The sequence below is a fragment of the Peromyscus leucopus genome, chromosome X, assembly GCF_004664715.2.
Source record: "Peromyscus leucopus breed LL Stock chromosome X, UCI_PerLeu_2.1, whole genome shotgun sequence".
Taxonomy (NCBI): domain Eukaryota; kingdom Metazoa; phylum Chordata; class Mammalia; order Rodentia; family Cricetidae; genus Peromyscus; species Peromyscus leucopus.
In genome coordinates this window covers 45,889,464-45,914,099 of record NC_051083.1, presented here as the reverse complement: position 1 = coordinate 45,914,099, position 24,636 = coordinate 45,889,464, and the positions used below count along the sequence as shown (strand labels likewise).

General features: G+C 36.0%; 1 protein-coding gene across 9 annotated transcripts in view; it reads right to left on the bottom strand.

Annotated features, from left to right (window-relative positions):
• Dmd (dystrophin) overlaps positions 1-24,636 on the bottom strand; it is a 2,209,767-nt gene that overhangs the window by 828,390 nt on the left and 1,356,741 nt on the right. The gene's annotated exons all lie outside the window — the stretch shown is intronic.

Sequence of the window (24,636 nt, the reverse complement as noted above, 5' to 3'; positions counted from 1 at the left end):
AGAATCAACATTACCTATTAATTCCATGATCAAGTCCTCTTCCCCTACCATCCATCCCTGTCCTCAGTCCTCAAAAGTTTAGCTCCAGGTCACAGGGAAAAGGAATGGCTTTCATTCTACCTTTTAGATTTGAGTGTTTTGTGTCTTGACGAGGATGTACATCTCTAGTTTTTTTTTTTTTTTTTTTTTTTTTTTTTTTTTTTTTTTTTTTTGGTTTTTTTGAGACAGGGTTTCTCTGTGTAGCTTTGTGCCTTTCCTGGAACTCACTTGGTAGCCCAGGCTGGCCTCGAACTCACAAAGATCCGCCTGCCTCTGCCTCCCGAGTGCTGGGATTAAAGGCGTGCGCTACCACCACCCGGCCAAACATCTCTAGATTTTAAGTGTGCCTCAGATGCAAATTTTCGAAAAAGACCTAAAGAGCTTGTGCTAGTAATTTTCAAGCTAATTCAAACTGAATTGAGCCAGTCTTTGCAAATGAACATCAGAAATTTTTCTTAAATACCACCTTAGCCTCTTTCTTCCCCGGTCTCATTTTATTTCCAGTCCATTAAACATTTATTTTGCTTCATTAGTTAAAAACAGTGAAACCACATGTATAGTTTTTATGTTTTTGTTTTTTTTTTTTTTGAGACAGGGTTTCTTTTTAATGAGTTTTCTTTTCAACAGGAACTGGGGCTAGGAGGTATTCTTTTAGATCTTATCTAGCAGCCTGTCTTTCCCTTGAGATACAAAAATAGGCATGTTCAATGGTGTAATTTGACATTTGCTCCTGATAATGATTGTCATTAAAAAACAAAACTCATCTTAAAAGCAGAATTAGACACTTTCCTTCCCAAAGCAAACATCTTGCTAATGAAATAATATGTGCAGTAGTAATTTATTATGAGACATTAAATAATATCTAATATCAAATTATAATAAAATTTCATTTACATGTGATCAACTCATCAATAATAGTGATATACACTTATTATCATTATTAATCTCTTTTTGTTTTTTTTTTTTTTTGAGACAGGTTTTCTCTGTGTAGTTTTGGTGCCTGTCCTGGATCTTGCTCTGTAGACCATGCTGCCCTCGAACTCACAGAGATTTGCCTGGTTCTGCCTCCCAAATGCTGGGATTAAAGTCATGCACCACTGCCTTCTGGCTCATTATTATCTCCTAACACAAATACCAAGTGAATTTATCATGAAGTACTTTAAGTACTACGTGTAGGGAAGAGTGTGTGTATATGTGTTTTCTCTTTAGTTTTAAACAAATTCAATGCAAAATGTTGCCCAAATGGATAACATACTCATACCCACACATACCGCCAACATGACAAAAACAAAAACACCACACACACACACACACACACACACACACACACACACACACACACACTTGCTTTTAAAGTTCTAAAACAGGTGGATTCATATTAAATCTGGAATCATATATGTTTTAAAGTACATTTGTTTGTTTAAATGTGTTCTGTGGAGTTTGTTCATATTCTACCATTCTCCAGTCCACTGAATTGCTTTAAAGAAAACTGTTGTCACATAGTACACAACTTTGCAGAGTAATAGATTTTTCTTTGTTAAGATCAAAGCTAGGCTTTTCTAGGTTCACAGACTTATTCAATCTCTCTTGGCTTCTAAATCACTCATGAGAACTTCAGGGGAAATGCCTGAGAACACTTTAAAGCTGTTTTGCTTCATTTCCCCCATTTGCTCTGATTTGTTAAGAAAACAAATTGGCCTTTCTCTGCTAAAAGGCAGCTCCTGTCTGACAGACATGCTTGCTCCTCTGTTAAGTGAGTTTTGTGGCAGAACACGTGATTTGGGCATGCAGTTCTTTCTACATAATTGCTAGCTTGTTTTTCAGTACAGCTTAGATATTTCATCATGGGACATATTTCATCTAATCAAAAATATACTGGCTTTTATGACCGAATGTTTGAAAGAAAAAATGAGCCATTTAAAAAGTCCTCATTTCTTTCTAGAGTTATTATCAATTTGGAGCCACTCAAGTGTTTATTTAAAAAACATTTGGAAGGTAGGTCAGGATACAATATGTACACATGTATTTATAGAAATGCTAACACATTCATTTAAAATGCGGGAAATGTGGGAATAGAACACAATAAAGACAAGAAATGTTTGATTAAAATCTGTATGTCATTGGTCTTGTTTAATTTAATTTTTAATAAAAGTACATGTTTTCATTTAATCGTGCTGTGTGTGTGTGTGTGTGTGTGTGTGTGTGTGTGTGTGTGTGTGTGAATGTAAAACAGAACATGTGGAGGCCAGAAGACAACTTGCAAGATTTGGTCATATCCTTCCACCATGTGGATTATGAGTAAGAAACTAAGGTCATCAGGCTCCTCTGAATGCACTCTAACCTACTGAGCCATCTTATTGGCTCTCGTTTATTGGTCAGTGAAAGCAAGAGTTTCCTATTGGTATTTTCCAAGCACGTAAAACTTTGTTTACTCTGTATTTTACTGTTTACTGAGCACTTCCTATGTGTCAGGTGTTATACTACTTGTTGGTCATTGTTGCCTACAGGGAGAAAAATGGACTAGCAAAACTGGGTCAAAACTATGTAGGAACCATCTTGAAAGCTAAGTGAATGTGATAGCTTAGATTAGGGAGTCTCTATGTCTCAGTTAGGGTTTCTATTGCTGTGAAGAGACACCATGACCATGACATCTCTTACAAAGGAAAACACTTAATTGGGAATAAATTACACTTTCAGCAGTTTAGTCTATTATCATCATGGCAAGAAGCATGATGGCATGAGGCAGGTATGGTGCTGGAAAAGAAGCTGAAAGTTCTACATAATGGTCCACAGGCAGCAGCAGGAGATTGCCACACTAGGTATACTTTGAGCATATAAGACCTCAAGGCCCACCCCCATAGTGACACACTTCCTCTAATAAGGCCACATGTACTCCAACAAGGTCACACTTCCTAATAGTGCCATTGTCTACAGAACAATATTCAAACACATGAGTCTATGGGACCATTCTTATTCAAACCACCACATTCCACTCCCTGGCCCACTCCATATACTTGTAGCAATAACAAAAAGCAGAAATGCATTCATTCCAACTTCAAAAATCCTCATAGTCTATAACAGTCTCAACACTGTTTAAAAGTCCAAAGTTCAGTCTCTTCTAAGATCCATGCAATCTCTTAAATATAATCCCTTGTAAAATCAAAACAAAAAGGCAGATTTCATATTTTCAACATATAGTTGCACAGGATATATATTACTGAATAGGAATGGACTTCATAGTCTCATGTGTTTGAATTCTTGGCCCATAGAGAGTGGCATTATGTTTTCCTCTGTAAGAGTTGCCAGGTCATGGTGTCTCTTCACAGTGAGGGAAACCCTAACTGAGACACAGAGACTCTCTAATCCAAGCTATCACATTCATTTAACGTTCAAGATGGTTCCTACATTGTTTTGACCCAGTTTTGCTAGTCCATTTTTCTCCCTGTAGGCAACAATGACCAACACGTAGTATAATACCTGACACATAGGAAGTGCTCAGTAAACAGTAAAATACAGAGTAAACAAAGTTTTACGTGCTTGAAAAATACCAATAGGAAACAATGACCAACATGTAGTATAACACTCTGGTCATTCTTCAGATCTTTACTCATTCTCTCTCATCCAATACACACAAATACATTTCTACTGTTATAATTGTTACATTCCAATGCTCTAGGCCAGGAACTCCATGGAAGCAGAAAGCAAATGTTTCTGTCACTTCTGTGCTTCCTGTCCCACCATGTGCCGGGTACATGGCGATACACATGCAATAGTCATTCATTTAGAATGGCACTACAGGTTTAAAAACATAAATGTGATTTTAATAGTGATTTCATCACATGTGCTGTCAATATGCGCAACATCCGTAAATTCAATGATCATTGTTGATAGCTGTATAAAGACTACTCTTAGCAGCTTATCAAAGAAAGTGAAAAACTTACACACATATTACTACTGACAGAGATGATATGACATGGTATTTCTATGAAGCCAATATACTTTTCCTGAATAGCAGCACTGTATTTCAATAAACTTAAGAACAAGAGTAGAATCCATATAAGAAAATCTCTTTCTCACCTTCAATTTCCAGCTTGCAAAAATAAACTCAAAGTCACATAACCTCATCAAACAATAAGCAAGGTGCCATCTTGTACAGATAATGTGTATATGAATGTCCAATGGCAGAAGAAATTATTAATAATGGCAGGTGTTGGAACAATGTAAATTAAAACCACAAAATATTATTTGATAGTCAGTAAAATTGTGAAATGGCTGTCACTGACCAGATCAAATGTTGAAAATGTTAGAAAGTAAATAAATCCCTCCACCATCGTTGGCAGCATTAAAAAATGCCACAACCACTTTAGAAAACTTCTTGAAAATATATTTTTTATTTTATTATTTACATTTGTTTCTGTATTTACTTGTTTATTTATAGAGGTGGTGGGCATGCCATATTATGCAGATGGAGGTCAGAAGACAACTGTCTGGTGTCAATTGGTTCTGCCTTTTGACCATATGGTTCTCTAGGATCAAGTCAGATAATCAATCCTGTTAGTAAACACCATTACTATCTGAGCCATCTTGCTGGCCCAATTGACATTATATTATAGTACACAATGAAATGGTTTATTCAGTAGTTTCACTTCTAAGCGTTTCATTAAAAATAAATGTAAATAAATCCTATAAACGTCTTGTACATACATTTTCATAGTACATTTATCTGAAGACAAAGTGAATATCCTTCAAAAGGAGAACTGTAAATGGTGGAATACTCATATATGAAATATTAATCAGCCATAAAATGAGTGAGTTACTGTTTCACTTAAAATGTGGATGAATTTCAAAAACTGTATGAAATTCCAAGTAGTACACATTATATGATCCCATTTATATGAATTACAGACAAAGCTAATATATGCCAATAGAAATCAGATACATAATGTGCTTATAGGGAGTATGAGGCATCTTTTTGAGATAATGTAAATGTTCTATTTTTGATTGAGATATTGCTTTCCTAATCTAAACAAACTGTCAAAAGTTACCAGACTTCATGCTTAATATTTATGAGTTTTCCAGTTCTATGGCTATTTTTCTACCCCACTTTATGTAGCCACTATAGATTGTAACAATTACTTCAAAATCATGATACTTCTGGAAAGGAGAAAAGTAGTCTTGAACAAATAAAGTGTATATTTCCAATAGCATATATATAAACAAAACATGTTATATGGCAAAATATGAATATTATAGGGATTGAACTATGAACTAAATGTAACAAGTTAAAATTCTATATTAAAAAAAGCTTTTGATATTCTCCCAAATAAATCTGTTTCTTTTTATATGAATTTTTACTTCAATTAACAAATAAATGTCATATCCCTTTCAACAGTTTAACATACTACTTTAGCTATGTTAAAAGATGCAATGAATGTAAATACTTCCTCTCTTAATTTACACAGTACAGGCTTTATACAGTAGGCTGACTGCCAGGCTTCAGTTATTTGTATCAAGAATTTAAAAGGGCTCTAAAGCCTAGTCAGGATACTTGGGGACAGACTTGATGAATCAGCAGAAATGATATATCATTATCCCTTTTATCCCCATACATAATGATGAAATTGAGCAATCTGTAACACAAAAACAACAAGAAAAACTGGTGTCTGCCTACCCAGGGTGTTCAGGGGATGTTGATTAGATTAAGAAAGGAAAAATATAGTGATCCCATGAGCTAAAGGATAAAATGGATAAAGTAGCCTGCCAGCTTTTTAAAACTAATAATTTGACAATATATTGGTGATAACAGTAAATATAAAACAACCACTGAAATCTAGTGAGGATCACAACACTTTACATGAGATCCCCAAATCACCTCAGGCTCTAAAATGTTATGAATATGGAATTAAATAAGAAACACACAACCAAGAACAAATATTGAAAGAAAAATACACAACCACAGAAACTCAGAAGAGAAGCCAAGCCATGAATTGAGGTTTGTGATAATGTCAAAGACAGCATCCAGGGCCTTTTTACTTCCACTTAGAGCAAAAAGAACTAGAAAGACAAAGGTTCACTGATTGGGCCAAAAGGAGGGAGGTTAGGGATAAGCATGACTCCTCCGAAAGCAGAGCTATTTAGTTCCTTTACTTTGTCTGTTCTGTCATGGAGAATGTTCATCAGACTGGAAAAGGCATAGCTGTACAAGGGAAATGAAGCCCAAAATAGGTAAGGTATTTTTACAAGAGCACCTTGCTGCTCTAAATGAGCCAAAAATCTCTGGCTTCAGACCAATTATGTTCCAGGGAAATGAGAGGACCTGCACAATCCTGTCTTACCCTGCTGCCAATAGTCTTAGAGGAACAGTGTTGAAGCTGGGGATGGCCACATGTCACTTCAGTTTTTAAAAATAGAGAGAACTCACTGCTATCACTACCCATCCTTTCCTGCTAAATGGCATTTCTGGATGACTGAACAAGGTGCAAATAGTCCTTAACACAGACAACACAGAGGCAGCTAAATTGTGTTTGTAGACAACTTGTTCTTAAGAGGGAACATGTGTCCCTCCCTGTATTTTAGTTTAATCTCCTTTGCAGTGTGAACAATATACAATTGACTTGGATCATTTTTCAGTTAATAAATTGATTCTTAGCTCCCAAAAAAAAAAAAAAAAAAAAACCTAAACGAACACATCATTGTGCCCATCATTTGAAGAGTTTGAAGTCTTCTAACAGTGAACAATGATCTAGTTATTTTTGTTTATGAATTTTTCCATGGTAACACTCTTTGTTTGAAAGAGAACAGGACAAGAAAATTAATATTGTAGGAGAGTTGAGAAATGTACAAAGAAAGGAAATTTAAAAAATGTATGTTAAGGGGCCAACAAGATGGCTCAGCAGGTAAAGAGGCTTGCTGCCAAGCCTGACAACATGAGGTCAATCCCAGGAACCCACATGGTAAGAGAAGAGAACTGATTCCTACAAACATTCTTCTGATATCCACATGTTCACTGGTGCTTGTGACCCTCCCACAGACCAAATGAATAAATAAATGAAATCTAAAAATAATGAAGGGGAAAGGTAAAGCCAAATATATGAATATCCAGAAAAATTTTAAAGGTGATCACTGTGAAATAATGTGAATTTTCAAAATTCTTTTTGTTTTCTTTCACCATTTTCAAATTAAAAAATTACTATATATACTTGGAGATTAAATGGATGCCTTCTTACCCAAACAAGATATTTTATCTTTTTTACTTCAGAGTAAAATAACAGATGAAATAGTCTTTCCCTATGCTGTACTTGCATCATTCTAATACAATATTCCCAAATAAGATTGTCTTGTACAGCCCCTTTGGAAATCAATATGGCAGTTTCTCAGACAATTGGGAATCATTCTTCCACAAGACCCAGATATACCACTGTTGGGCATATATCCAAAGAATGCTCCACCATACCAGGAGGATACTTGATCAACTATGTTCATAGCAGCTTTAATCATATTAGCCAGAAAGTGGAAACAACCTAGATGTCCCTCAACTGAAGAGTGGAAAACAAAAATATAGTACATTTACACAATAGAGTACTACTTAGCTGTTAAAAACAATGACATCATGAAATTTGCTGGCAAATGGATGGAACTAGAAAATATTATCCTGAGTGAGGTAATCCAGACACATAAACAAACATGGTATGTACTCACTTATAAGTGGATACTAGATGTAAAGCAAAGGATAACCAGACTACCTCCCACAGCTCCAGAGAAGCTAGTTAATAAGGAGAACTCTAAGAGAGACACATGGGTCACCCTAGGAAGGGAGGTAGATGAGATCTCCGGAGTAAACTGGGGGCGAGGAAGGGCAATAGGCGAGAAGGGATGCAGGATGAGAACATGAGGGGATGGGATGGTCGAGCTAGGGGAGGGATAGAGTAGGAGAGCAATGAAACAGATATCTTGACAGAGGGAGAAATTATGGGGTTAGGGAGAAACCGAGTGCTAGGGAAGTTCCCAGGAATCCACAGGATGACTCCAACTTAGACTATTAGCAATAGTGGAGAAGGTGCCTGAACTGGCCTGCCCCAGTAATCAGATTTGTGAATACTCTGTCATCATAGAGCCTTCATCCAGAAACTGATGGAAGCAGATGCAGAGATCCACAGCCAAGCACCAGCCCGAGCTCTAGGAGTCCAGTCAAAGAGAAGAAAGAGGGATTCTATGAGCAAGAGGGAGTCAAGATCATGATGGGGAAATCTACAGAGAAAACCAAACCAAACTAGTGGGAACTCATGAACTTTAGACAGACAGCTGTCAAACCTGCATGGGACAAGACTAGGCCAACTGCATACAGGCACAGTTGTGTAGCTTGGTGTATTTGAGGGGCACCTGTCAGTGGGATCAGGATCTATTCCTGGTGCATGACCTTGCATTCTGGAGCCCATTACCTATAGTGGGACTCCTTGTTAAGCCTTGATGCAAGGGGGAGGAGCTTGACCTTGCTTCAATGTTCCAGGCTTTGCTGACTCTGCATGGGAGGCCTTACCCTTTTGGAGGAGAGGATAATGGGTGGGCAAGGTGGAGTTAGTCAGGGGTTGGGGGAGTAGAAGGAGGGATGATGGGGTGTCTGTGATTGGTATGTAAAATGAATAAATTTTTTAATTAAAAAAATTACACCTGACTTCTCAATGAAGATTCTAAAGAGCCTGGACAGATGTCTTGTACACTGTAATAAACCACAGATGGCAGCCCAGACTACTATACCCAGCAAAACTTTTAATCATTACAGAGGGGGAAAATGATATTCCATGATAAAGTCAGATTTAAATAATATCTATCTAGAAATCCGTCCCTATGGAAGTTACTAGAAGAACTCCAACCTAAGGAGGTTAACTACACCTAGAGAAACACAGGAAAAAAAATCTCACATAGCAAAATCAAAATAAGAGAAGCATACACACACATATACACACGTGTGCGCACATACACATACACACATGCGCGTGCACGCGCGCACACACACAAGCACACCACTACCACCACAAACAACAATAACAGCAACAAAATAACAGGAATCAACAATCATTGATCATTGATATTTCTCAAAATAAACAGTCTTAATCATCCAATTAAAAATGCAGATGAACAGAATAGATGCAAAACCTGGACCTATCCATCAGGTGCATCCAAGAAACATGCATCAAGATTAAGGATAGACATTACCTCAGGGTAAATGGCTGGAAAAAGTTATTACAATCAAATGGACCTAAGAAGCAAGCTGAAATAGCAAATAAAATATCTAAAACCAGACTTCAAAACAAAGTTTATCAAAAGAGATAGGGAAGGATACTGCATACTCGCCAAAGAAAAATCCACCAAGATGACATTTCATTTCTTAACATCTATGCTCCATATACCAGGGTTCTCACCTTTGTAGAAGAAACACTCCTACAGCTATTATTACATATTGACCCTCACACTAATAGTGTGAGACATCAGTAACCCATTCTCACCAATGAACAGGACATCCAGACAAAACCTAAGCAGATAAATCCTGGAGCTAAGACACACTATAAACTAAAAGGACTCAACCTTCGCTGGACATTTCACATAAGCACAAACGAATATATCTTCACCTCTTGGGATGTTCTCCAAAACTGCCTGCATATGGGGACACAAAGCAATTCTCAACAGGTACAAGAAAACTGAAATAACTCCCCAAATGCTCTAAGACTGCCATGGATTAAAGGTGGATATTAACAACAGCAACAATAGAAAGCTTACAACCTCATGGCAATTGAACAATTCTCTACAAAATGAAAAAAAAAATGGTTAAGACAGACACAAATAAAAAATTAAAGACTTTCCAGAACTCATTGAAAATGAAGATACTGCATATCCAAAATTATAGTACACAAAGGAAAGATAGCACTAAGTGCCTATAAACATATTGGAGAGATCTCATACTAGCAACTTACCAGAACACCCCAAAACTCTGGAACAGAAATAAATAATCACAACCAAGAGGAGTAGAAGGTAAGCAACAATCAAGCTGAGGGCTGAAATCAATACAATAGAAACAAAGAACAATACAAAGAAACATTGAAACAAACAAGTGATTCTTTGAGAGAATCAATAAAATAGACACTCTTATCCAAACTAATTAAAAGACAAAGAGAGAATATATGAATTAACAAAACCAGATACAAAAAGGCAGAAAGAACAAGAGATACAAATGAAACTCAGAGAATCACAAATACATAAAAAAAAAAAACTGTGCTCTATCAAATTGGAAAATCTAAAGAAAATGGAAAATTTTCTCATTAGATACAACTCAGTAAAGTTAAATCAAGATGAGATAAACAATTTAAACAGACCTATAAACCCTACTGAAGTAGAAATAGGCATTAAAATTTTTTCAAAGAGAAAAGGCCCATGGCCAGATGGTTTTAGTGCAAAATTCCACCAGACATTCAAAGAAGAGTTAATACCAGTACTCCTCAAATTATTCCACAAAACAGAAACAGAAGACATGGCCCAATTCATTTTATGAAGCCACAGTTACTCTGACACCCAAACTACATAAATATGCAACAAAGAAAGAATTATAGAAAATTTTCCCTTATGAACATAGATGCAAAAATATTCAATAAAATATTTGCAAAGCAAATCTAAAAACACATCAAAAAGATCATCCACCAGAGATGCAGTGATGGTTCAATATATTAAAATCAATAAGTGTAACCCACCATATAAACAAACCCAAAGGGGGGAAAACACATGATCATCTCATTAGATGCAGAAAAGGCTTTGATAAAATCCAACATCCCTTCATGATAAAGGTACTACAAAGATCAGAGATACAAGGGAGATACTTAAACCTAATAAAGGCAATTTATACCAAGTCTATTACCATAATCAAATTAAATAGAGAGAAATGCAAAGCAATCCCACTAAAATCAGGAACAAGAAAAGGTTGTCCTCTGTATGTGTATCTATACAAAACAGTACTTAAATTTTAGATAAAACAATATGATAACTAAAGTAGATCAAGCGGTTATAAATTTAAAAGAAAGAAGTCAAAGTATTATTATTTGGAGATGATAGGATAGTATATGTAACTGACCCTAAAATTTCCACCAGGGAACTTCTACAGCTGATAAACACTTGCAACAAAGCAGCTGAACACAAGAGTAACAACAAATATATCAGTAGCTCTCCTATATACAAATACAAATGGATTGAGAAATCAGGAAGATAAAACCTTTGCAAAAGTCTCAAATAATATAAAATATTTTAGGGTAACTCAAGCAAGTGAAAGACTTATATGATAAAAATTTCAGGTCTTTGAAGAAAGAAATTCAAGAAGATATTAGAAGATAGAAAGATCTCCTATGCACATGGATCAGTAGGATTTGCATAGCTAAATGTAAATAGCCATCCTACCAACAACAGTCTACAGATGTAACACAATCCTGTCAAAATTCCAACATAACTCTTTACATACCTTGAAAGGTCAGTTTTTAACTTCATATAGGAAATAAACCCTGGATAGCTATATCAATCCTGGACAATAAAAATAACTGCTAGAGGTCCCACTGTTCCCAATTTGAAGTTGTACTACGGAGCTATAGTAATAAAGTCTTCATGGTATTGGCATAAAAACACACACATTGATCAATGGAATTAAATTGAAGACACAGACATAAATCTATACACATATAAACACCTGATTTTTTTCCATAAAGAAACCAGAAATATACCCCAGAAAAAAGAAAGCATCTTCAACAAATGGTACTGGTCAATTTGGATGTCTGCATATATGGATCCATATTTATCACCTGTTCAAACCTCAAATCCAAGTGGATCAAAGATCTCAACATAAAACCAGAAACACTGAGTCTGATAGAAGAGAAAATGGAGAATAGCCTTGAAGGTATTGGCACAGGATTCAATATTCTGAACAGAATACGTATAGTGCAGGCACTAAAATCAACAATTAATAAATGGGATCTCATGAAACTGAAAACTTCTGTAAGACAAAGGACACCATCAATAGGACAAAATGGCAGACTACAGAATGGAAAAAGATCTTCACCCACCCCACATCTGATAGAGATTTTAAAAATATATAACAAACTAAAGAAACTAGACATTAATAAACCAAATAATCCTGCTAAAATGGACTACAGATCTAAACAGAGAATTGCCAACAGAAGAATCTCAAATGACCAAGAAACACTTAAAGAGGTGTCCATTCTCCTTAGCCACCAAGGAAATGCAGATCAAAACAAGTCTAAGATTCCATCTTACACATGTCAGAATAGCTAAGATCCATGACTCAAATATAAGTTCATGCTGGGGAGGAAGTGGAACAAAGGAGAACATTGCTCCTCTTTTGGTTATAATGCAAACTTGTACAGCCATTTTGGAAATCAATACGGTGGTTCCTCAGAAAACTGGAAATCCATCTAACACATGTTTCAGCTATTTCAATTTTGGGCATATATCCAAAAGACGCTCCATCTTACCACAAGGACACTTGCTAAACTATGTTCATTGCAGCTTTATTCACAATAGCCAGAAATCAGAAACAACCTAGTTGTTCCTCAAAAGATGAATGTATAAAGGACCTGAACCATGTCCTCTGTGTATATGTTACAGTTGTTAGCTTGGTGTTTCGATGCCTACTCTTGGAACTGTTTTCTTTCTATTGGATTGCCTCATCCAGTCTTAATATGAGAGCTTTTGCCTTATCTTATTGTATCTTGTTTTGCCATGTTTGGTTGTTGTCTCTTGGATGTCTCCTCCTATCTATAGAGAAATGGATGGGAGTGTATCTGAGGGAGAGGGGAGGTAAGGGATGCTGGGAGGAGTTGAAACTATAATCGGGATCTATTGTATGAGAGAAGAATCAATTTTAAATATAAAAAAGTTGGTAAGATTTAGAAAAAAGATTTCATTCCTTAGTAAAAGAGAAGAGGATTAATTTGCACAATGAAGTATTACTCAGCTGTTAAAAACAAGGGCACCAGGAAATTTGAAGGCAAATGGATGGAACTAGAAAAAATCATTCTGAGTGAGGTAACCCAGCCCCAGCCCCAAAAGACAAACATTGTATGTACTCACTCATAAGGGATATTAGCTTTAAAATAAAGGATAACTATGCTACAGTCCACAAACCCAGACAGACTAGGTAACAAGGAGGGTTCATGAAGGGATGCATGGATCTCTCTGGGAAGGAGAAATAGAAGAGATTTCCTGAGTGGACTGAGGATGGGCACGGATGAGCCATTCGATGATGTGGGGCAGGATGTAGTGGGGAGAGTACCGAAAAAAGCTACTGGAAAGGGGAGCATTTGGGAGTCAGGTAAAAACCTGGCACAAGGAAACCTTCCAGGAATCTACAAGGATGGCCCCAACTAAGATTCCTAGCAATAGCAGATACATAGCCTGAACTGTCATCTCCTTGAACCTGATTGGTGCCTAGCCCAATTGTCATTAGAGAGGCTTCATCCAGCAACTGATGGAAACAGATGCAGACCCACAGCCAAACATTAGTTGGAGTTCAGAGAATCCTGCAGAAGAGTAGGAAAAAGGATTCTGGGAGCCAGAGGGGACACCACAAGGAAACCCACAGAATCAACTAATCTGGGCTCATAGGTGCTGGCAGAGACTGAACTGACAACCAGGGAGCCTGAATGGGCTGACTTAGGCCCTCTTCATATATGTTATAGTTGTGTGACTTGGTCCTTTTGTGGGACTCCTAACAGAGGGAACAGGGGCTGTCTCTGACAATTTTACTAGCTTTTGGGACTCTACTCCTCATACTGGGTCACTTTGCTCAGCCTTAATACATGAGGGCGTGCTTAGTCTTACTACAACTTGATATACCATATTTTCTTGACACTCATGGGAGACCTACCTTTTTCTAAACAGAAACAGAGGGGAAGTGGATTGGAGGTAGGAACAAAAGGCAGTGGCAAGAGGGACTGGGAGGAGAAGAGGGAGGGGAAACTGTGGCTGGGATGCAAAATAAATAAATAAATAAGTTCAAAAATCAATAGCAACAACAACAAAAGAAATTCACTCATTAGAGACTGATAATTCACATGGTTTACAATTTAGTCTCCAGGACAGACAATGAGATACACTCACTGTATTGTATTCATTGGGGATTGGTTTCAGAACCACCTTTCCCCCACAAATCGCTGAGGACACACAGTTCAGAGCTAAAAGAAATTACATTTTATATAAAATGATAACAAAACATTCATATAACCTACAAAAATTGTACTTTATTATTTGAATCACAGCTGCATTACTCATAGCACACTGCACAATTTAAAGGTTACATAAATAATTGCTTAAAGAATGACAAATACACCTGTATATGTCCAATTCAGATGCTCAGATGCATTTAAAAGCTATTCATGCTTGGTTGAATCTATGTGTGCAGAACTCTTACAGAAGGAAAATAATGATGTTCCAGCTCATGCCATAAGGAAGAAAGAGTTCAATCATTGTGTGCTATTAAGGACTTTAGTGATTGCATGAGATTCCCCCACACAAGGAATAGCAATTTGCCTTACTGGCTCTAGAGAGTCAGATGTTTCTCTTGTCTAGCAATAACTTCAAACATACCTAGTAGTGTATCTAAACATAGATCTAAGTTCGTTGTTCTCAGTCACGTTTATATACTAAATTGACCATTACATAAATTAGGAGTTTAATGCTGCTAAAATGATGAAGTTGGGATTTTTATTTCCTATCCCTACTTACTTATGGCCCAATGTCACTTTCATATGCTATCAAATACAACATACAAGTATAATTAAAGAAAACTCAGGCAAAGACTTGATTTTCGGCTAAAAAATTTAGAGTTTTCCATGTGTGAAGAAAGCTATGATACATTTGACAGACCTGAAACTACTTCCTGTCTGGTCTGCTGCTAAAGTTTGACCTACAAATATATTAGAAAATATTGTGCTTGTTCCTCTCATTTGTTTGATTATCACAGACAAATTTAATGGATGAATGTAGAATAAAAACATGAAATTATAGGGGTATATAGAGAAAGAGGATTTGAGTAATTTTTAAACAAAGTTTTAGATAGAAAAAAAACTCTATTCCAAAAAGAGGATGTAAATATGAGTTAGAAAAACAAACCTTGAGATCTAACTGTAGTTTTGGAGACTTTCATTAAATTTAGGGAACTATCTGAAAAATTACACCAAGAGTTTCTTTACAACTTATCAGTGATGAAAGTCATTTCAACATTGTGCTTCTATTGTACATAAATATAAAAAAAGGTTTTCTAAAATCACCATAACTTAAATGAAAAGATTGTAAATATATTCCATGAAATTTCTTCTAAAAAGTTGTTGCTATCTTTATTTTTACTTTCAATCTAACACTTCATGGTCTTCTTGCATGGGCTTTTTACATTTTTAAAATGGTCTTTTACTAGAGAGTTCACTCAAGAAGCTGCTCTAGGATAAAATCTTCAGCTATTATTTTCTACACCAATGGAAAGCATATCTTTTTGTTTCTTAGTGTAGATACCGTATTAGAGAAAGAACTATGCTAGCATTATGATTGCTCCTATATTATGGTAGTTTCTATTAGATTATTTCCCTTCAGCTTTTGGTATTTCACAAAAGGTCCAACATATCCAAAAGTTAACAAAAATGATATTTGAAAATCAAGCATTGGATATAAGTCAAATGGCACTATTTTATAAATTTATGTTTAAAGTTTTAATAGTGCCAGTATTTCTGGAGGTTAAACAAACCAAATCATTATTGACTCAAACATGTTTACTGAATTATTTAGAAAAATTTCAGAGTGTTTCTTTAAACCTAATACATTTTAGGAGTGGGTAATATGAACTATATGGCATGTATAAGAAATGGAAAGTTGAGAAACACAGTCAAATGTATGAAACCACAGATTCCGGGAATAGGAAGTTTTACATCCACTGTTATAAATAAAGGGGATCTATTGATGATTTTAACAGATAAATGAAATGATGAAATTGGTTTTATAACTGACTACAGTATGGATTTGAAAATGAATGTGAAGTTAAAGAGACTAGATGAGAAACATTGAATTTCATAGTTTTATGGCGTTTGTCTAAGGAAGAATTTGGAAGAAGAAGTTTTGAGCAATAAAATTGTGGTCTACAATAAAAAGGGGGAGGAGGCTTGAACCTAATCAGGCTAGAGGAAACAGAAAGTCAACCAGGGAGTGAATTTGGAATAAATGCAGTGATACTTTTGTTAAAGTGAAATACAAGTTGTTGTCAAGGAGAAACCAGGAAAATGACTTCTAGGGGTCTTCACCTGAAGACACTGGAATAGAATTTTAAATACATACTGAAATAGAGATAAATGGGATATTCAATTCAACACACTGTATTTAATCAATGATGCTGCCACGGAGGTAATGGTAATCCCAGTGCACAGACTTCTAAATACAAGTGGTGATAAAACAATACAAGAAATCCTTCTAGAGATATTAAGTGGCTGCTAAGTTAGAATATGAATATTGAATATGCTTAAATGGCAGAAAAGAAAATGGATCTAGAAATTATAATAGTATTGATTATTTATTTTTTCCCTTTTATTTTATTTTACAATACCATTCAGTTCTACATATCAGCCATGGATTCCCTTATTCTCCCCCCCTCCTTCACCTTCCCCTTCACCCCAGGACACCCCCCATCCCTGCCTCCTCTAGGGAAAGCCTCCCCTGAGGACTGAGATCGACCTGGTAGACTCAGTCCAGGCAGGTCCAGCCCCTTCCTCCCAGATTGAGCAAAAGCGTCCCTGCATAAGCCCCAGGTTTCAAATAGCCAACTCATGCAATGAGTACAGGACCTGGTACCACTGCCTAGTTGCCTCCCAAACAGATCAAGCCAATCAACTGTCTCACCTATTCAGAGGGCCTGATCCAGTTGGGGGCCCCTCAGCCTTTGGTTCATAGTTCATGTGCTTACATTCGTTTGGCTGAAATCTACATGAGCAACCTGGACATGAGTGGGAGCAATGAAGGGCGAGGGTCGAGGGAAAGAGAGCCTGTGGGAGCGGGAGATCCCAGCTGGATCAAGAACAGAGAGGGAGAACAAGGAATAGCAGACCATGGTAAATGAAGACCACACAAGAAAAGGAAGAAGCAAAGTGCTAGAGAGGCCCACAGAAATCCACAAAGATTCCCCCACAATAGACTGCTGGCAATGGTCTAGAGACAGCGGAAACTGACCTACTCTGGAGATGGGATGGCCAAATACCCTAATAGTCGTGCCAGAAACCCCATCCAACGACTGAGGGATCTGGATGCAGAGATACATGGCTAGGCCCCGGGTGGAGCTCCGGGAGTCTAATTAGCGAGAAAGAGGAGGGTTTATATGAGCGAGAATTGTTGAAACCAATGCTGGATAAAGCATGGGGAGAAATAGCCAAACGAATAGTATTGATTTTGAAAGTACATTTGACAGGTATTAAATCAGTGCCTGCTATGTACCAGGCACTATTTTCAGTCTGAAGATCATTACTGATCTCTCCTAGGTAAGGATTTAGTGAAGTAAATATAGCAAATCATTAAGAAAACAGAATCACAATATCACAAGATGGTAAAGAGGAGGAGGCTCTCAGTGTACCGATAGGGATGGAAAATGACAACAGGAGATTAAATGGTCTTAGTGATAAGTCCCACTTCCTGAGGGAAGAGAGGGCTTGTAATAACCTGCAACCATCACAGTGAAAGCTTAATTTTAATTGGAAGAAACAATATCAGTAACATAGAAACTTTGGTAAATGCTTTATGTTGAAACGTTTGGTGTAGTTAAGTTTTTCAAATCCACAATATCTTGATAAAGACCCCGTGGTAAAAGAAATTTTGAAGACATTGAATATTAAGAAGCAAGAAACAGTAGTTACAAATAGAGATGCCAAGTTAGGGCAATTGCCTCCTCCATGGGTAGGTGATTCAAGGTATCTGGAAACATTGCAAATAAAGTGAAAAATCCTAAATGATGGTGCTGTATTCCTATCGACCATCCTTGTCTCTAAATATGCATGGTACTTGTAGTTTTAATTTAATTTATTAGATATTAAAATGCATATACACATAATTGAAAATTGCTTCTTAAATATACATACACAGGCTTTCCCTTGCCTGTTCTTGTTTGCTTAACTTCCACTTCTCCCAAAGATTCCCCACTAAAATAATTCTATACTTATTGATAGCTTGGAAGTTGCGTGCTCTTCCAGTTGACCTGAGTTCGCGTCCCAACACCCACAACCTCCATCAACTCCAGCGATAGGGCATCTGAGTCCCTTTCCTAGCCACCCCAGGCACGCAAACTAATATAGACATAACTACACATGGAATAAATATTTAAAAAAGAATCTTAAATATAATACTACTAACATAATTACTTCCATAGTTTGATATTTTTCATCATAGTAAAACCATAGAGAACACATTTAAAACTATAGAGATAATGCATGTATTAGACACACAATTAAATTTTGAAATGTAATTGATAATTTATTAGGCATGGTTTTATGCACTTGATTTTTGTAGTTGTTAAGTATTATATGTATTAATTCCTGCTAGTCAATAGGTATATCTCAGATTCATACTTGTTTATTTGTTTGAGATAGGGCTTCTCTGCATAGTCCTGGCTGTATTGGAACTCACTCTATAGACCAGACTGGTCTCAGACTCACAAAGATCTGCCTGCCCTGCCTCTCTAGTGCTGGGATTAAAGGCATGTGCTACTACTGTCTGGCTTAAATTCATACTTTTTAATATGTAACAGCCCATGTTGACATGTTCTTAAATTTACTCAATGATTTTCCTTTTGAAAGAATATTAAAATTATCCAATTCGGTATATCCTTTTTTCCATTATGAATAAAGCTTCAATAAGCACTCATGTACCCTGAGATTTTTATTCTATAGGTAAAGCTCCAGGAAGCATATTACTATGCACTGTATTTTCCATTTCTATAATCCTCTATAATTTATTTTCACCCTTACTTGTATGAAAGGCCACTTTCTCATATTTCTAAACATCAAGGCTTATTTAAATATCATATGGTCATAGTTACATAGTTTATAGAAATCTTTAAAAAATGCTACATATTTGGTTACCTCATATGAGTTGTATAGTCACAAAACACATTTATTTACATTAAACATATATTATTATAAATTATATATAACATTATGTTTTCCCTTCCTTTTACATGTCTTATAGTTTAAAGGGGAATGGGATAAGAGGTGATAGATTAATTTATAAAAAGCTGAAAAATATAATTTTTTAAGGTGTAAGGGAATCTCATTTGCCTTAGGATAGGATAGGGCATTTTTCTTCATGACCATCAAAATCTATGATGCAAAAACAGTCAATCTCTTGGGAAAGTATAGAAGTTGGAGAGAAATCCTCTTATATTTTATTTGTAGGAAGAATCAATATTTCTTAAGTTCAATACAATTTCCAAATGTGAAGTACAGATTTACATTTACATCTAAGCAGAGCTCAGTGGATTAAAAAGATTTCAATATAATTTAGCCATCTCTTTGTTAAAATAGGTCATTCATTGAACATAATGACACTCAAGGCCATCCTTCCAATAAATTACCCTATAAAAGTTTCATAAAATTTTAATATGGTGCAGGCTAGGGAATATAGGTAATTAAATGTCTTGCAAAGGTAGAAGAAAGACCTGGGAAATATGTGAAAGATTTTAATTAAGAGGTGAAAGAATAATTCTGAAATAATAGATTATTTTAGGAAAATCTTATCAGTATGCTAATCATTTTAGTTCCCTTATCATGGGTGAGAATCTTAAATAGGTGCCTGGGTCATGAGTAGTGAACCCCTTGGCATTTTAAGATGCTAGAAGTTTCATGACAGACAGGCGCTAAACCTTGATTACTTTCCTAATAAGCACACTGTACATGTCAATCTCCAATCTTTTTAATATGCTAATGTCACATGGAAACAAAATTGACTCCTGGATGGTAAGCAAACTGCACTGGGATTGGATAAAGCCAGAAACTATCATCTGCAACACAGAGATAAGGGAGGCTGTATTCTCTGTGGTCTTTGGAGACAGTATTATATGAAATGAAGAATTTACCAGCAGAAACAGTAGCTAAAAATCTCATTATTAATGACTTTTGAGTAGCCATGGTTTCTGGTTTTTCATGTGACTCTAAAAGACTTAACAAAAGATGAGAATGCAGGCACACACACAAAATAGAGCATGTAAACAGAATCTAGGACTAAAATAGCAAAATGTATCCATGCCTCGAAAATGTTTGTGATATTGGCTGAAAGGATGAACTGTGCAGGGTTTGTTTAAACAAAAGTTATGTAAATCTTTGCTCAGCTGGTGGTTCAGAAAAATAAATGGAAGCAAACAGAGGAAAATAGAGCACCGGATGGAAGAGTTTGTCAAGAATGATAACGGGCAGGGAAGCAACAGGAATTATAATGATAGCCTAGCTTCAGTAAATATTGCAAGCTCTTCATGATTTACTAGGGTCCAGACTCAACAGCCTGGTCATTTTAAAACAGCTACAAACATGTTATTCCACCCTGAGATTCCACACAGTAAAGAAAAAGCAAATAACTGAGTAGTTTTGAACACTGAAAACTACAACTGTCAGCAGCACAGGAAATCTGGCAGTTTTCAATCTCTGACATTGTCTGTTAGTCACCCAGTTTATTACCTGAGAGATTTTTAAACCTAACTGGAAGTCACTGGGGAGTGGAGCAAACCCAAACTATGTGAAGTCCTGAGTAAATGTGAATTGTTTGACAGGGACAGGGTCATGTCGAGGATCATTCCCATAGGACTGACAAAACATTGCCCAGGTGAGGCTCAGAAGTATGGCAAAGCCTGCCGCTGGTCCAAGTGTAAAAACTGATAGTGTGTGCAAAAGTCATCCTCCATAGCTTTCTCTTCCTATATGTTCATGGCTGAAGACTGCTTCTACTGAGATTAGCTAAACTTGACTTTCTGTTCAGCTGTGTACAATAAACAAGCTGATCTTTCAGGGTACAGCAGCCTTTCCATTGGCGATACAGGATCACCGAATCCCAGATTTTGTGGGTACACATGTCTGTCATTTCTTCATTCTGTCATCATCCCTGGTCAGAGTTCTGGGATGACAGAAGACAATGAAAGTTCAGTGTTTTGCTTGCTTGTTTTTGTCCAGCAGTAACAAAATAGGAGTGACAGGTTTGCTGCACACTTGTTGTGTTATATGTAAATAAAACTCAGTTGACAAGAAACAAAATGTCTACAAATGAGTTAAAGATACAAAAACAAAGTAGGCAAAATGCCTATAAATGTTTTATCTTCTCCCCCTGTGAACTCAGGATACATAGAAGAATTTAAAGGGGTCAGGGGCATTTCTTGATCTTCCAAATTGTTGTTTAGTTAATGATGATGTGTTCTGGACAATATGAGAAGGCATTATTGATATCTTCTCTTATGTGCTTTCCAACTCACTTGAGATTCCAGAGAGAGAATATTCCTAAAGTTCAAATCTTGTTTGTGTCTGTGTCATTAACTTGAATTTATTTAAAAATTATGCATTTCTTGCAGAGGGGAAAGTAATAAAAGATATTCCTCTTAGTGACAAATGAGGAGGTAAATCTGCAGTGAAGTCTCCTAGTATTTTTTGAGGATATGTGTTAGCATAATGCATGCAATAAAAACAAGACAGAAGAATATACAGAAATGCCTGTAGATTTGCAGGATTGTGGTTGATTTTATTTGTCTTCCGTGTACTTCTTTATTTTAAACTATACACGGTATACTTATTACTTTTCTATTAGGAAAAATAAAATGCAAACAAAAAGGAAGTTATATGATTTGTGTGTGATTTTTGGCACATTTTTGCATTAGAGTCTGTCAGTGGTGAACCAGAAATAATTTCAATATTTTTCTCTTTGGGGGGTTGAAAGAAGGCAGGCAAACAGAGAAGGGAGCAAGAAAGAGTAACACCGCAAATGACTCTATGTATTCAAAAGTAAATTAAGTGTCCCTTACCAGCAGTCACTCAATAAATGTTAATTGATGACAATTAAGAAAATGAACTCCACAACAGAATTCCATCTTTTCATGTTAGCTAAAGGTTAAAGCAAAACCAATACAGCACCATTTTGCAATTAGGTGTTGACCACCTTTCCCAGAAGGGCAGCTTCTGTGGTAAAGGTAAAGATCTTATTTACTTGTTAAATACAATTTTCCCACTATTTTCTCTTTCTTCCAATGGGACTAATGACACAGTTGTTAATGTGGCATCTGATTGCTATTGTTTTTCAATGCATACATCTCTATCTTTCTGAGAAATAAGAACACATATGGAGGATTATAGAAAATTCCAAAGCCCATTAAAATGTTCATAAATAAAAATGATGAGCATCTTAACATAATTTGATTGACTATGGCATTGTAATTGTGATAGGATTCCACATAAGCACAAGTCAAAATTGGACCAGAACATGAATTAGAATTTTCTTAAGACTAGTAAGTGCTACAGTAATACCAGAACAAGGTGGGTATTAGTCTCTGTATTAAAATTCTGAGGATGTGAAATAGTGATCACAACCACTTTTGCATGGCTGTAACTCTAATTAATATTACAAAACATCTCAAGGAAAATATACAGAAAATTTCCAGTCATTTTCCAGAAATAAATTAGCCTCCAAACATTGTTTATGCAGTGGCTACCACTCCAAACTCCAAGGGACAATAATGAACTCAAAATACCTTTGAAAGGGCAAATTAAAGTCCTGAGCACTATAGATTTATATAATAGCAATAGGGAAGAAAACAAACACTGTCAATAGAAATGTAGTTGGAGAGATTTATGTGCCTGAATGAAAATCCATAGTCTAATGACTGGATTTTGACTCACTATGAAATAAAATGTAAGGAGCCCTCCAATTTTCTATCATCAGTAATAAAAGACAGTGACTAGCAGGTTGATTCATTCAATTTCAGGACTAGTTTTTATTTACTGCAGCCTCCTTAGTATCCAATAGAGTTGCAGGCATAGACAGGATCCAAAACAATAAAAGTATGAATTTGTAAGTTTTTCCGTGCATGGGTGAATGCTGAAATAGATGATGAATAAAGAAAATAAATGACAGCAATCTCAGAGACAAGATTAACATCAAGAAACAACTAGCCTGACTGTACCAAGGCAGCAATGACATCCATAGCAATGGAAAAAGACGTACAAAAGTAATGTACGTTCATAGTGCTCATCATGAATGCCATGTACAAAGGTATATGCCACCCCTTAGTGTGATGGGTAATCTTCGTCCTTAACTGGACTACATCTGGAATTAATTAAAACCCAACCAGCTATGTACACTGTGAGGGATCTTTTTTTTAATTAATTCATTTGAAGAGGGAAGACACATTTTTAATTCAGATTTTTTGAGATAGGAAGATGAACTTTAATCTAGGCCACACCTCATAGGAAATAAGAAGCTTGCTCTTTGCCTGCTTGTTCTTATTCTCACTGGCAAGTGCATTACCTCACTGACATTAAAAGCTACTTCTTTAGCATTCCACAGTATAATGAAGCCAAGCTGAGACATCCAGCCTTGTGGACTGAACAATTACTGAATTAATTCTTACACCTTTTGTTGGGAGATAGCCATTGTTGGACAAGCTGGATTAGCTGGACTGTAATATATAAGCTACTATAACAAATTATATATATATATATATATGTATATATATGTATATATTCTTTAAAGATCTTCTTCTAGCAAACCCTGGTGAGTACACTTAGTGTGCATTCTTTTAAATTAATCCTTTTGTAGCTCATGTTGTGATCTAATTTGAAACATGGTAAAGCACTGCTACAAAGAGGTAGCTGATTTAGCTGTTCCTTAAAACATTCTACTATCTGGATTAATGAGAATGAACAAGCTACTGATCAAAGAGCTTCTATCATCTGTGTATTTAATCCAGGAATGGTTACTTTGCCCTTTAGCTGTTATGATCTTATCTGTAAAATTAGAGTTTTGAGTCTGCCAGGTCCTTCATGTTATTAGGTTGTGTATTAGAATCTATAGAGATTTTTTCCATTCTCAGTCTGGGGCTGAGGATGTAGCTAAGCAATAGAACACTAGTTTTGGCATTCATGAAACCATGGGTTACATCCAATCATCACAAGAAAATAATTTTCTATTCCGGGAAACGTCTGTAGGTGGTACCAAGACATCCCTATCTTTTTCATTCTCTCCTCTCTCTGTCTCTGTCTCTCTCTCTTCCTTCTTTTTTCCATCTTTCTGCTTTCTACAGTTCAAATCTGCAGATAAATTTGGAAACTACAAAAAGAATCATTGTTCTCAAATTAGTGAATTAAGCACACTGTAATTTCACAACCATAAAAGAATTTATTCTTCAGACTCATGCCTGAAGTCACAGATTTCTACAATAAAAAATTGTGCAAGTATTTTTAAAGGTGTATGACTTGCCTTTTATTTTGGCTTAATGAAATAATTGATATTTCAAACTTACAACAAATTTTCATTATTTCTTAGTATTTTCAGGCATGG